Consider the following 9,286-nt stretch of genomic DNA (forward strand, 5'->3'; position numbering starts at 1 on the left):
AAATCTTTGCTACGTCTTTGCGTTGAGAGATTTGTCGATGGGATTTGACCTTCTGGGACACCGTATGTTTAAAAGAAAAGTGTTCAAAAAACTGTGAATCTTAAAAATGACAAACCCAATAGTTTGTAATTTTTTAAAAATCCAAATATTCTAAATAAAAAAAGATAAATTACAACTTTTACCTAATTATTATTTTCTTGGTTTAGGTATTTTCCTGCTTTAAATAAACAACCTCTGAAGTGAAAAGAGCAGAAAACTCAAAAAGCAGAATGAGCTGGAGGGAAATGGAACTTCCTTCTCTTTAGTGCTGTTTCAGCCTCAGTTTCAGCTGGTAAATGCAAATTGCATGTCACCAAATGAGTATTAATGGAGAGTGTGCTGCTGTGCTGTGGGTGTCAGTGATGTGACACATCTGCATGATTCCTGCTTTTATTGAATAATTGTGTTTGTTTGGCCTTTGCACCACAGGTGCAAGCCGTGTTGATTATTTTCCAAATGTTTAGCCATTTCAAATATTTAATGAAGATGCATTTTCATTTGCGGGGAATAAAAACGGAACCATTTATTTCAGAACTATTTCTGTTGAAGGAGAGCGTTAACTTGTAAATGACTTAAAGAGGTTGTTTCAACTATGAGCAAATACATATTCTTCTGCTCAGTCTGAGTCACATTCAAGGTGTATTGCTGTGTATTAAGACTAATTATCACTCATTGTACTGGTTGATAATTGCACTATTTTACTTGATTGTTAAAGCTGCTTCACAGAAGTGTTCTTTTTAAGTGTTAAATGATAAAAGAAGGTGAATGCAAGACAAATATGGGAAAAACCACAGGTTGGTTAATTAAATATGTTCATTTTTAAATGACTCGGGTTCAGTTTGGGCCAAAAAGAACCCTGATCCGGACGTCCCTACAGCACACAGCAGCTTTTGTTCTGTCTTTTATATGTCTAAGGTGTCAACAGGAGCATTTTAGTTAACAAAATCACCCATTTACTGTGTTTGATTTGTTAGTGTTTTAATTTTGAAATTTGCCAATTTTTAAAATCTTTTTATAGAAAATGTCCTGTCTGCTTGATGCAGTTTATGTGGATACTCTTCTGAATTGTGACTGCATGTCTGCGGCGACCAGTTCAATGAGGCGTCAAGGTCAACACCGCTAGCTACACTAGCTTCCCTCTTTTCCTGGCCATTGACGGTATATGAGAACTGGACAGAGTGACTCCTCCCCCCGACTATCTTTCTGTTGGTCAGACTAAACATTCTTACTCTTATACCTTTTTTAACTTGATAATCGTAATTATTTTAATTATTTTTGATATTTTTTTCGGTAGTTATTTAAGTAGTAGACTGACCAATATATATATTATATATATATATATAAATATACATATGTATATTCAGCGGTAAGGCGGTATATAAGCGCTATACAAGTATACCATTTAGCATTTTTAATATATTTATATATATACCTTCTTCACCTTTCGGCTTATCCCTTTCGGGGTCGCCACAGCGAAACAGCACCCACTGTTTCGCATCAGTGATTTGGAGATGCCCTTCATGACACAACCCTGTACTTGAAGGGCACAGGGACACAGTTTGGCAGCAGTGTCAAGGGTCTTGGATAAGGACCTAATCTGGATGGGGATCATATATATATATATATATATATATATATATATATATTAGAGCCGTCAGGCGATTAAAATTTTTAATCGCGATGTCGCACAGTCCAGAGTTAACTTGCGATTAATCGCAAATTAATATGTGGCCTTTTTTAGGAAAAAAATGTGTGCCTTGTGGAATTTAGCAGTTCTACATCAATTATGAAAATGACAAAATTAATAGTTTTCATCAGAAATACTTTATTTTGTAACATTGTATTGAGATAAACTTTCTTAACAATAAAAGGCTGTAACATAAAATGTCTAACAAAAGCCCAAGTCCAAGTGAAGGGCATTTTAAATTCAAAACTTCAATCAACGTTCAGTAAAATAAAATAAAAAACATCAAAAATAAAATTTCCATAACACTTTCATGTTCATTTTTTGTCAGGACCAAATCTTTTCCTCCTCTGAACTACAGTAATAAATGAAATAGAGATTTATCATTTCCAATGAACTTTTGTTTTTTAAGACATTAAAGACTGAGTAAAGCGGGATCTGTGGATAGTTTGACAGTCTGTTACTGCCGCCGCGTTCTCTGGCTGCAGCTCGATGCAGCGACGTGTCCAGCGGAGCTCACGATGAATATGCCAGCAGACAGACCGCTATGCTGGGGCTGGATCACGCTTAAACCTCCAGAACTTTGGGATATTTTGCATATTTTCGCGCGGCGAAAGAGGGACGGGCCACACACTCAAAGCTGAGATTTATCTTTTCATCTACAAATAACTGGCATTGTTTAAACTACATTTAAAACGTCCCCCGGTGCGCTTGCTGTTCGGAACCTCGGGGGTCCGCAGCTCTCGGGACGCGGCGCCAGACGTGAGCCGGTACCACCAGACGTGGTACTGGACGCGAACCGGAGCCGGGTTAGGGTGCAGGAGCTCTCCAGGTCCTAGCGCCGGGCTGGTTTTAGCTAGCAGCTCGGTGGTTGGAGATCCGCCGTGATCTAGAGAGAGCAGCCGGTGAGTTAGAGGGCGATGAGGGACGCCTGCGCGCAGTGTGGAAAGGCACGTAGGAGAAAGTCCACGATTAATGCATCAAAAAAATTGTCGGCGTCAAGCACGTGTCAAATTAACGCGTAATTATTGCGAAAAATCTGACAGCCCTAATAAATATATATATATATAGTATATATATATAGATATACTATGTATAGTATATCTATATATATAAAAATTTTTGTATTTATTTGCACTTACACAAGAAATTGCAAAAAACTGGTATAAAAAAATACATTAAAAAGTGGGTGCAGGAAGAGGCACAAAACACTTGTGGGCATATAGTAGAGCCTCTACCTAATAAAACTTTAAATTAACATAAAATACAATTATACAATGTGTGTGTGTGTATATATATATATCCTGTATGTATATTTGGGATGCTACACTATAATTGGGTCTTGTGTTTCAAAGTCTTCCCACTGTAGAGCAGTCTTTACCAGTCACATGATTCACTCAAGGGAGCGAGGCAGTAACTGGTTTGGATGTCATCAATCACCGGACTTTTCCCGCTCTGAAAGGAGCTCCAACACTTTAAGGAAAAAGCAGCTGCAAGGTCACAGATTGTTCGACGGAATCCGTGTCAGACGGCTATTTCACTTTGTTGTAATTTGTAAAAAGGTTGTTCTGCGACTGAAACCTGACACTCTGAAAATCCATGAAACCACATCGTGATCAATTCATGTACATTACCAATAAGACCTGAGTGGCTCCTGACTGCAGCAGACACAAAGTCTGCATGCGGATATTAATTCTCTGCATGTTTACTGAAATTATTGTTGGATTTGAATCCAAATCTGCACCATTATCAGTGAAATAAAAGACTGCAGACACAAAACACGACAATCATCCAACTTATTGTTGCAGAAATCTGCAGCAACACAACCAATGCATTTTCCTATGGGGGCTGCATAGGAACATAATTACGGCACCCACGCAGTCACGTTATTCTTATCCAGCTTCTATTCTACCAAAACATCATGAGACTTTCCTCTATGAATAATAAACAAAACTGCAAGAAGACGAGAAAAAAAGGACAGAAAAAGGCAAGTCATATTTACACTGGAAATGATGAATAATTGAATCTAGGAGGCATACGTGCAGATGCACTCAGACGGGGCGGCATATACATGTGTAGCCAGACACATGTGGAAAAACTCCCAGTCACAAGTCCACTGGGTCGGCAGTGCCATCTTCAGTTGGTTAACAGAAATGTCTAAGTTTCTCCTTTTTGTAGATGTCAGGAAGTCAAAGAAGGAAAATGGTGCTACTCAAAATGTATCCAAAAAGGAGCCGATCAGCATCCTTTAACAGTAAAAGAGTCATAGTCTACTGATCAAAACCTAGAAGGAGCCGCATTGTCTTACTTTAGCCTTTAAGAAATTTGCATTCATGACCTTTTTTTATAATAAATATGAATTATGTCTATTTTTTACACAAACAAAAGCAAATATATAAACAGAACCTCTCAAAATGTAATTTTTATGTTTTACTTATTTTCAAAACAAAAGATAATCTGTGCTAAAAAGGATCATCTCAGTGCATCTCTGGACAGCTAGTAACCAATGATGTCCAGCATAAGATAATATGTCCTTTTAACTCATAAAAGATCAAACTTTTGCCAAAATGTAGTTTTGCATATAAATCTGTTCATTCTGGAGGTAGAGTTGATCAATCAAGACGTCTTCAGGTCAACAGGATGTAAAAACCTACATAGTTTATCATCTATGTGAACCTCAGACATCAATTTATACATTTAACTAATCTAAATTAACTAAATGCTAATCAATTAATCCTTACTTTGAAGGATTACTATTTTATTTTTCTTTTAATAATTTATTTTTTAGTTCCTTTTTGTCCTCAGCAGTCTTACACTGGTGAAATTTTGTTATTTAAGTTTGGATCTTGGTAGTCTTTGCTTGCAGGCTTAGTTTTATTTTTTTTTTTTTTTTGGTTAGAGGGAGCTGCTGACTCCTACTCCATGGCTGGGTCAGCAGTCTCCATGACTTGTTTTACATTTGGCAGAGGAGCCATGTTGCAGAGAGGGTTGCAGACCCCTGAGTATGAAGTTTATTTGACTCTGAAGCGATAAAATCTTCAGCAAAAACCATTCTGATGAAAGCTTTGCGATTAAGAAATAGTTCCTAACTGTAGTTTGTTCTCGGCAACGCGGTGGTGAGTGTTGCTCTTCGATTCTCAGCTGTGGCAGGAAGAGGCAGGGGCTCGCTGAAGGCCACCCAGCAGCAGTTTCCATGTCTGGCAGCTGTGTGCCCTCACCACTGTTCTTCACATTAATGAGTAGATATGTCATTCTTCCAGCTGGCTGCTCCCGACAAAGCAAGAAGTCATGCATGAAGTTTTATCGGCTTGTCGGCACCGGCGGAATGATTATCTCTTAGAGCGCTGGCATTTGACTTTGCCTTTTTTTTCCTAGCATTTCATAGAGATGTTACGTCTATCATCAGTTGATGAGACAGTTTCTCTTTCAATCCAAACATCTCTATGGAAGACTAATAAGCATCTGCATGATTATTCTCACACTCTTCTACTTTTATGGAAAACACCCAAACTACTTAAACAAATGGGGGTCCAAAATTCACCCAGAAAAAACTGTCCTGACAGGTGGATAAAGGATGAAAAAACCTGCTCAGAACATCAAGGTCTAATGTTCCCATCTAGTATTGGACATACGGTGTTCATACTGAATTGTTGTGACCCAATACCAGCTCGTGTCCGTCACCTACAGATGGAACAGAGTTGGTGTGAAATGTTGACATGGTGCAAATGAGGAGAATTTTAAACCGGGCTTTTTCTTTCAAATCTCCTTTCCAATATTTGAAAGGCTTGAAGTGAAATAGAATTCCAGCAATTATTATCCGGAGTATAAGTCGCAAGATCAAAAATGTCATATCAAGAAGAAGAAAACCATATACAAGTCGTTCTGGAGTTTAAGTTGCACGTTGAGGACAAAAGTCTGATGTTTCAGAACAAATCCGCCAAACCAAGTGTAGCTAAATAAATAAATACAAGAATATTGATCTTTTGATGTGTATAAGAAAAATGTAAGCTTAAGAGGAAACAATCAGATTCTCTTCCATGTTTGTTTTGGACGACACTTCTTCTGCTGCTGCTGTCGGTCGCAAATACGACGGATGCAGTGCCCTCTAGTGGTTGTTAGCGGAATCAACCACTAAAAGACAACTGGTGTTTACTGGGAAAATAACAAATGTATAACCCTTTTGATGTTTAAAAAGAAAAAAATAACAAATAAGTCGATCCTGAGTATAAGTCACACCTCTGGCTATACTATGAAAAAAAAAATTTTTGTACTCTGAAAAATATGGTAATTTCTCCTCCATGATCAATTTTCTAACGCACTTCCGTGAATTAAAAGGGACACCATCAATGCATCACTACAAACCGAGTTAAAGTTCAACCTGGTTTAAGTTTCAGTGCTCATTCAATGGATGTGCGTTTTGCACATAGAGTCCGTATGCAGTCTTAAAAATGTATGTAGCTGCGTATAAGAGTTTTTAATTTGGAATCCAGAAATGCAAACTGTCACAAACGTGGAAACAGCTGGTTCCACGTGCAGCAGCAGTTCACAAGTTTGTCATACAGAGATCCTGCAACCAAGGATGAAGGTTGGGACACGTTTCCACAACCTAATGGAGACTTCTTTAACTCTGGGGAAATTAAAAGAAATTACTGTAGCACACGTACTTCGAACGACACAATCAATGCAATTCCAGTGGATTCTGAAGATGCTGAAATTGATAACTAAAAACGCTAAAGCTGGTAGTTAAAAAAGCTAAAGTTGATAGCTAAAATGGCTGAACCTAATAGCTGAAAATATCTAAAATATTAGCAAAATGACAAAATAGCCTAAAATGAAACAAAATCTAAACAAGCCAAAACAGCCAGCATGTAGCTGAAATATTAGTTTAACTCCAAAATAGCCTAAAAATTGAGTAAAGGCCAATATTGACCAAAACAGCTAGCATGTAACTGAAATATTAACTAAACTCCAAATGAACCTAAAAATTTGAAAAAAGCTTAAATTAGCCAAAACAGCTAGCATGCTAAAATATTAGCTAAACCCCAAAATAGCCTAAAAATCCTTAGTAACTGCCAAAAGAGTTGAAAAAGCTAGCAACAAAAGGGCTGAAAATGTAAACAGCTGAAAGAGCTGAAGAGCTATGGATGTAGAAAAAACGAACAGAAGAAAAATAACAATAATAAAGAAATAAAGAAAAAGTAAACCAATAAATATTCTCTTCTCTCCCTTTATAGTTCAGACTACAGAAGGATGGAATAAATGTTCTTTGTGGGTCTATATCAGCAAGATTCCGAAAAAAACAATGATGCATCTCTGATAGTGTGTGGGGGCCGGGTCAAATGTGGTGGCGGGCCACATCCGGCCCGCGGGCCGTAGTGTGGGGCCCTGTTTATAGGAAGGCTGAATAGCTGGGTTTTACTTGCGTTTGTACATCACTAATTTACCTGTTACCATACGGGGAGGTGCAGTCCCCAACGTCCAAATGATTTTACCCAGACGGGTCTTAGAAGAGAGCCGGCATCCGCCGCCCTCACAAGCTCAGAACAGAAAAGAGTCAAATGTAACCCTGGAGCTGCTTACATAACACAACGAGCCTCAGTTATAGCTGAGGTTTGTCAAGCAGAGAATAACGTCCACAGGAGCAACCAGGAGGATTACAGAGAAGTTGCTCCGCTTTATCACACTTAAGATCAGTCGTCTAGAAGTTGAAAATGTTTGTTTCTGCACAGACGACTCACAATGTAAAGCATATGCATTTTTAATGACCTTGCAGTTCTGCTGCTGCAGTCATGCAGATTGTTTTAACTTGTTGGAACTTCATCCTTGTGCTTGAACACAGGAGAATGTTTCTGTATTTCTGGTGGTTTGTTTCTGCGGAGCCTTTCAAAGATGTGGTTAGAACTCAATTCTGATGAGGATGCTGCAGCTGATGGATTCTGTGTGACCCGTAACATGCACTGATCTGACTGAAATTCAGTGAATGAGGGAGTAGCTTTGGTCTCTGTTCACTTTCACAATCTAAAATAAAAATATTGCAATTCAAAAGAAAGAAGAATTGTTTTAGAATTTGTAACACTGCAGATGCACAAAGTTAAATCTGATCCAAACTGCATAAAAAATCGTGCATAAAGTTTTAAATCTGTGCAAATTGAAAACATTTTAAGAATGAAATGTTCCATTAAGCTTTTAAAAAGTTTCAACAAAGATAATCAAACATTACCTGATGAAGTTATTTTAAACACTTTTCAGATAAATCTGAGAACATCACACTGAATCTGATTTACTTTGTTGGAAATGTTTACATTTATTTTTCAAAAAGCATGACTTTTTTTGGTAAATTTAGGTCTTTTAAAATTTTATTTTCAAAACATGTTGACTTTTTTTCTGCAAATGATGATTTTATTCTTCTAAAATGTTGACTTCTTCTTCCATAATTGTACAACTTAATTTTTAGCAAAAATCTTGAAATTTCTCTTATATTTTTATAAATTTTTTCTTGTAAATTTTGACATTTGTTTCATTATTTCATAAACTATTTATATTTTTGCCATAATTTCAGAAATTATTCTCTGAAATTCGTACATTTTCAGTATAATTTTATATCTTTATTTCTCATAATTGCACAAATTTGTTCCCGTAAATGTGGCATCATTCTCATAATGTCCGATTTATTCCTTTAATACATTTTTCTCATAAATTTACATCTTTATTCTTGTAAATTTTGACATTTCTTTCATAAATAAATCTGTCTGTCTTAAATTTGGACATTTACTCATAATTTTATGAATTTGTTCTCAAAATTTCTCACATTGTTCTCATAATGTCACAGATTTATTCTAGTAACATTTTTACTTTTTTCTTGTATCTTCACCATTTTATTCTAGTAAGTTTGGACATTCTTTACAAATAAACAACTTCATTGTTGTAAATGTTGACACTTTCTCATAATTTAAAACATTTTTCTTTTTCTTTTTTTCTATCAAATTCTTACGATATTCTCATGTCACGACTTTATTTTGGTAAAAACTTTTCCTGAATTTTTTTGACCATACACAGAAATCTTGACATTTTTCTCATAATTACACAGATTTGTTATAGTAAGTTTGGTATTATTCTCATGATATCAAAGCTTTATTCCAGTAACATTTTAACAATTTTCTCATTTTAACAACTAGGCCATATTCTTGTAAATTTTAACATTTTTCAAAAATAAAATTCTTTATTGTCTTAAATTTCAATGTTTTTTTTTTCATAACTTTTCAAATTTGTTTTAGCATCTTTTTACATTCTTATTTTTATGTCACCACTTTATTCTACTGAAATGTGGATATTTTCCTGTATTTTCGTGACTTTATTCGTGTAAATTTGGACATTTTTTTCATAATTACACAGATTTGTTCTTGTAAATCTGGTATTATTCTCATGATTCAAATCTATTCAAAAACTTTATTGTCCATGTGCATTTAACAACAAAATAGAGTGCAGTGCAGTCCTCTTCTGGTGCGTTTTAAACAATAAGGAATAAAAATAAATACATTTAAAATATCTGCAAGTATATATCAT

Source organism: Oryzias melastigma, linkage group LG9 (genome assembly GCF_002922805.2).
Source record: "Oryzias melastigma strain HK-1 linkage group LG9, ASM292280v2, whole genome shotgun sequence".
NCBI lineage: Eukaryota > Metazoa > Chordata > Actinopteri > Beloniformes > Adrianichthyidae > Oryzias > Oryzias melastigma.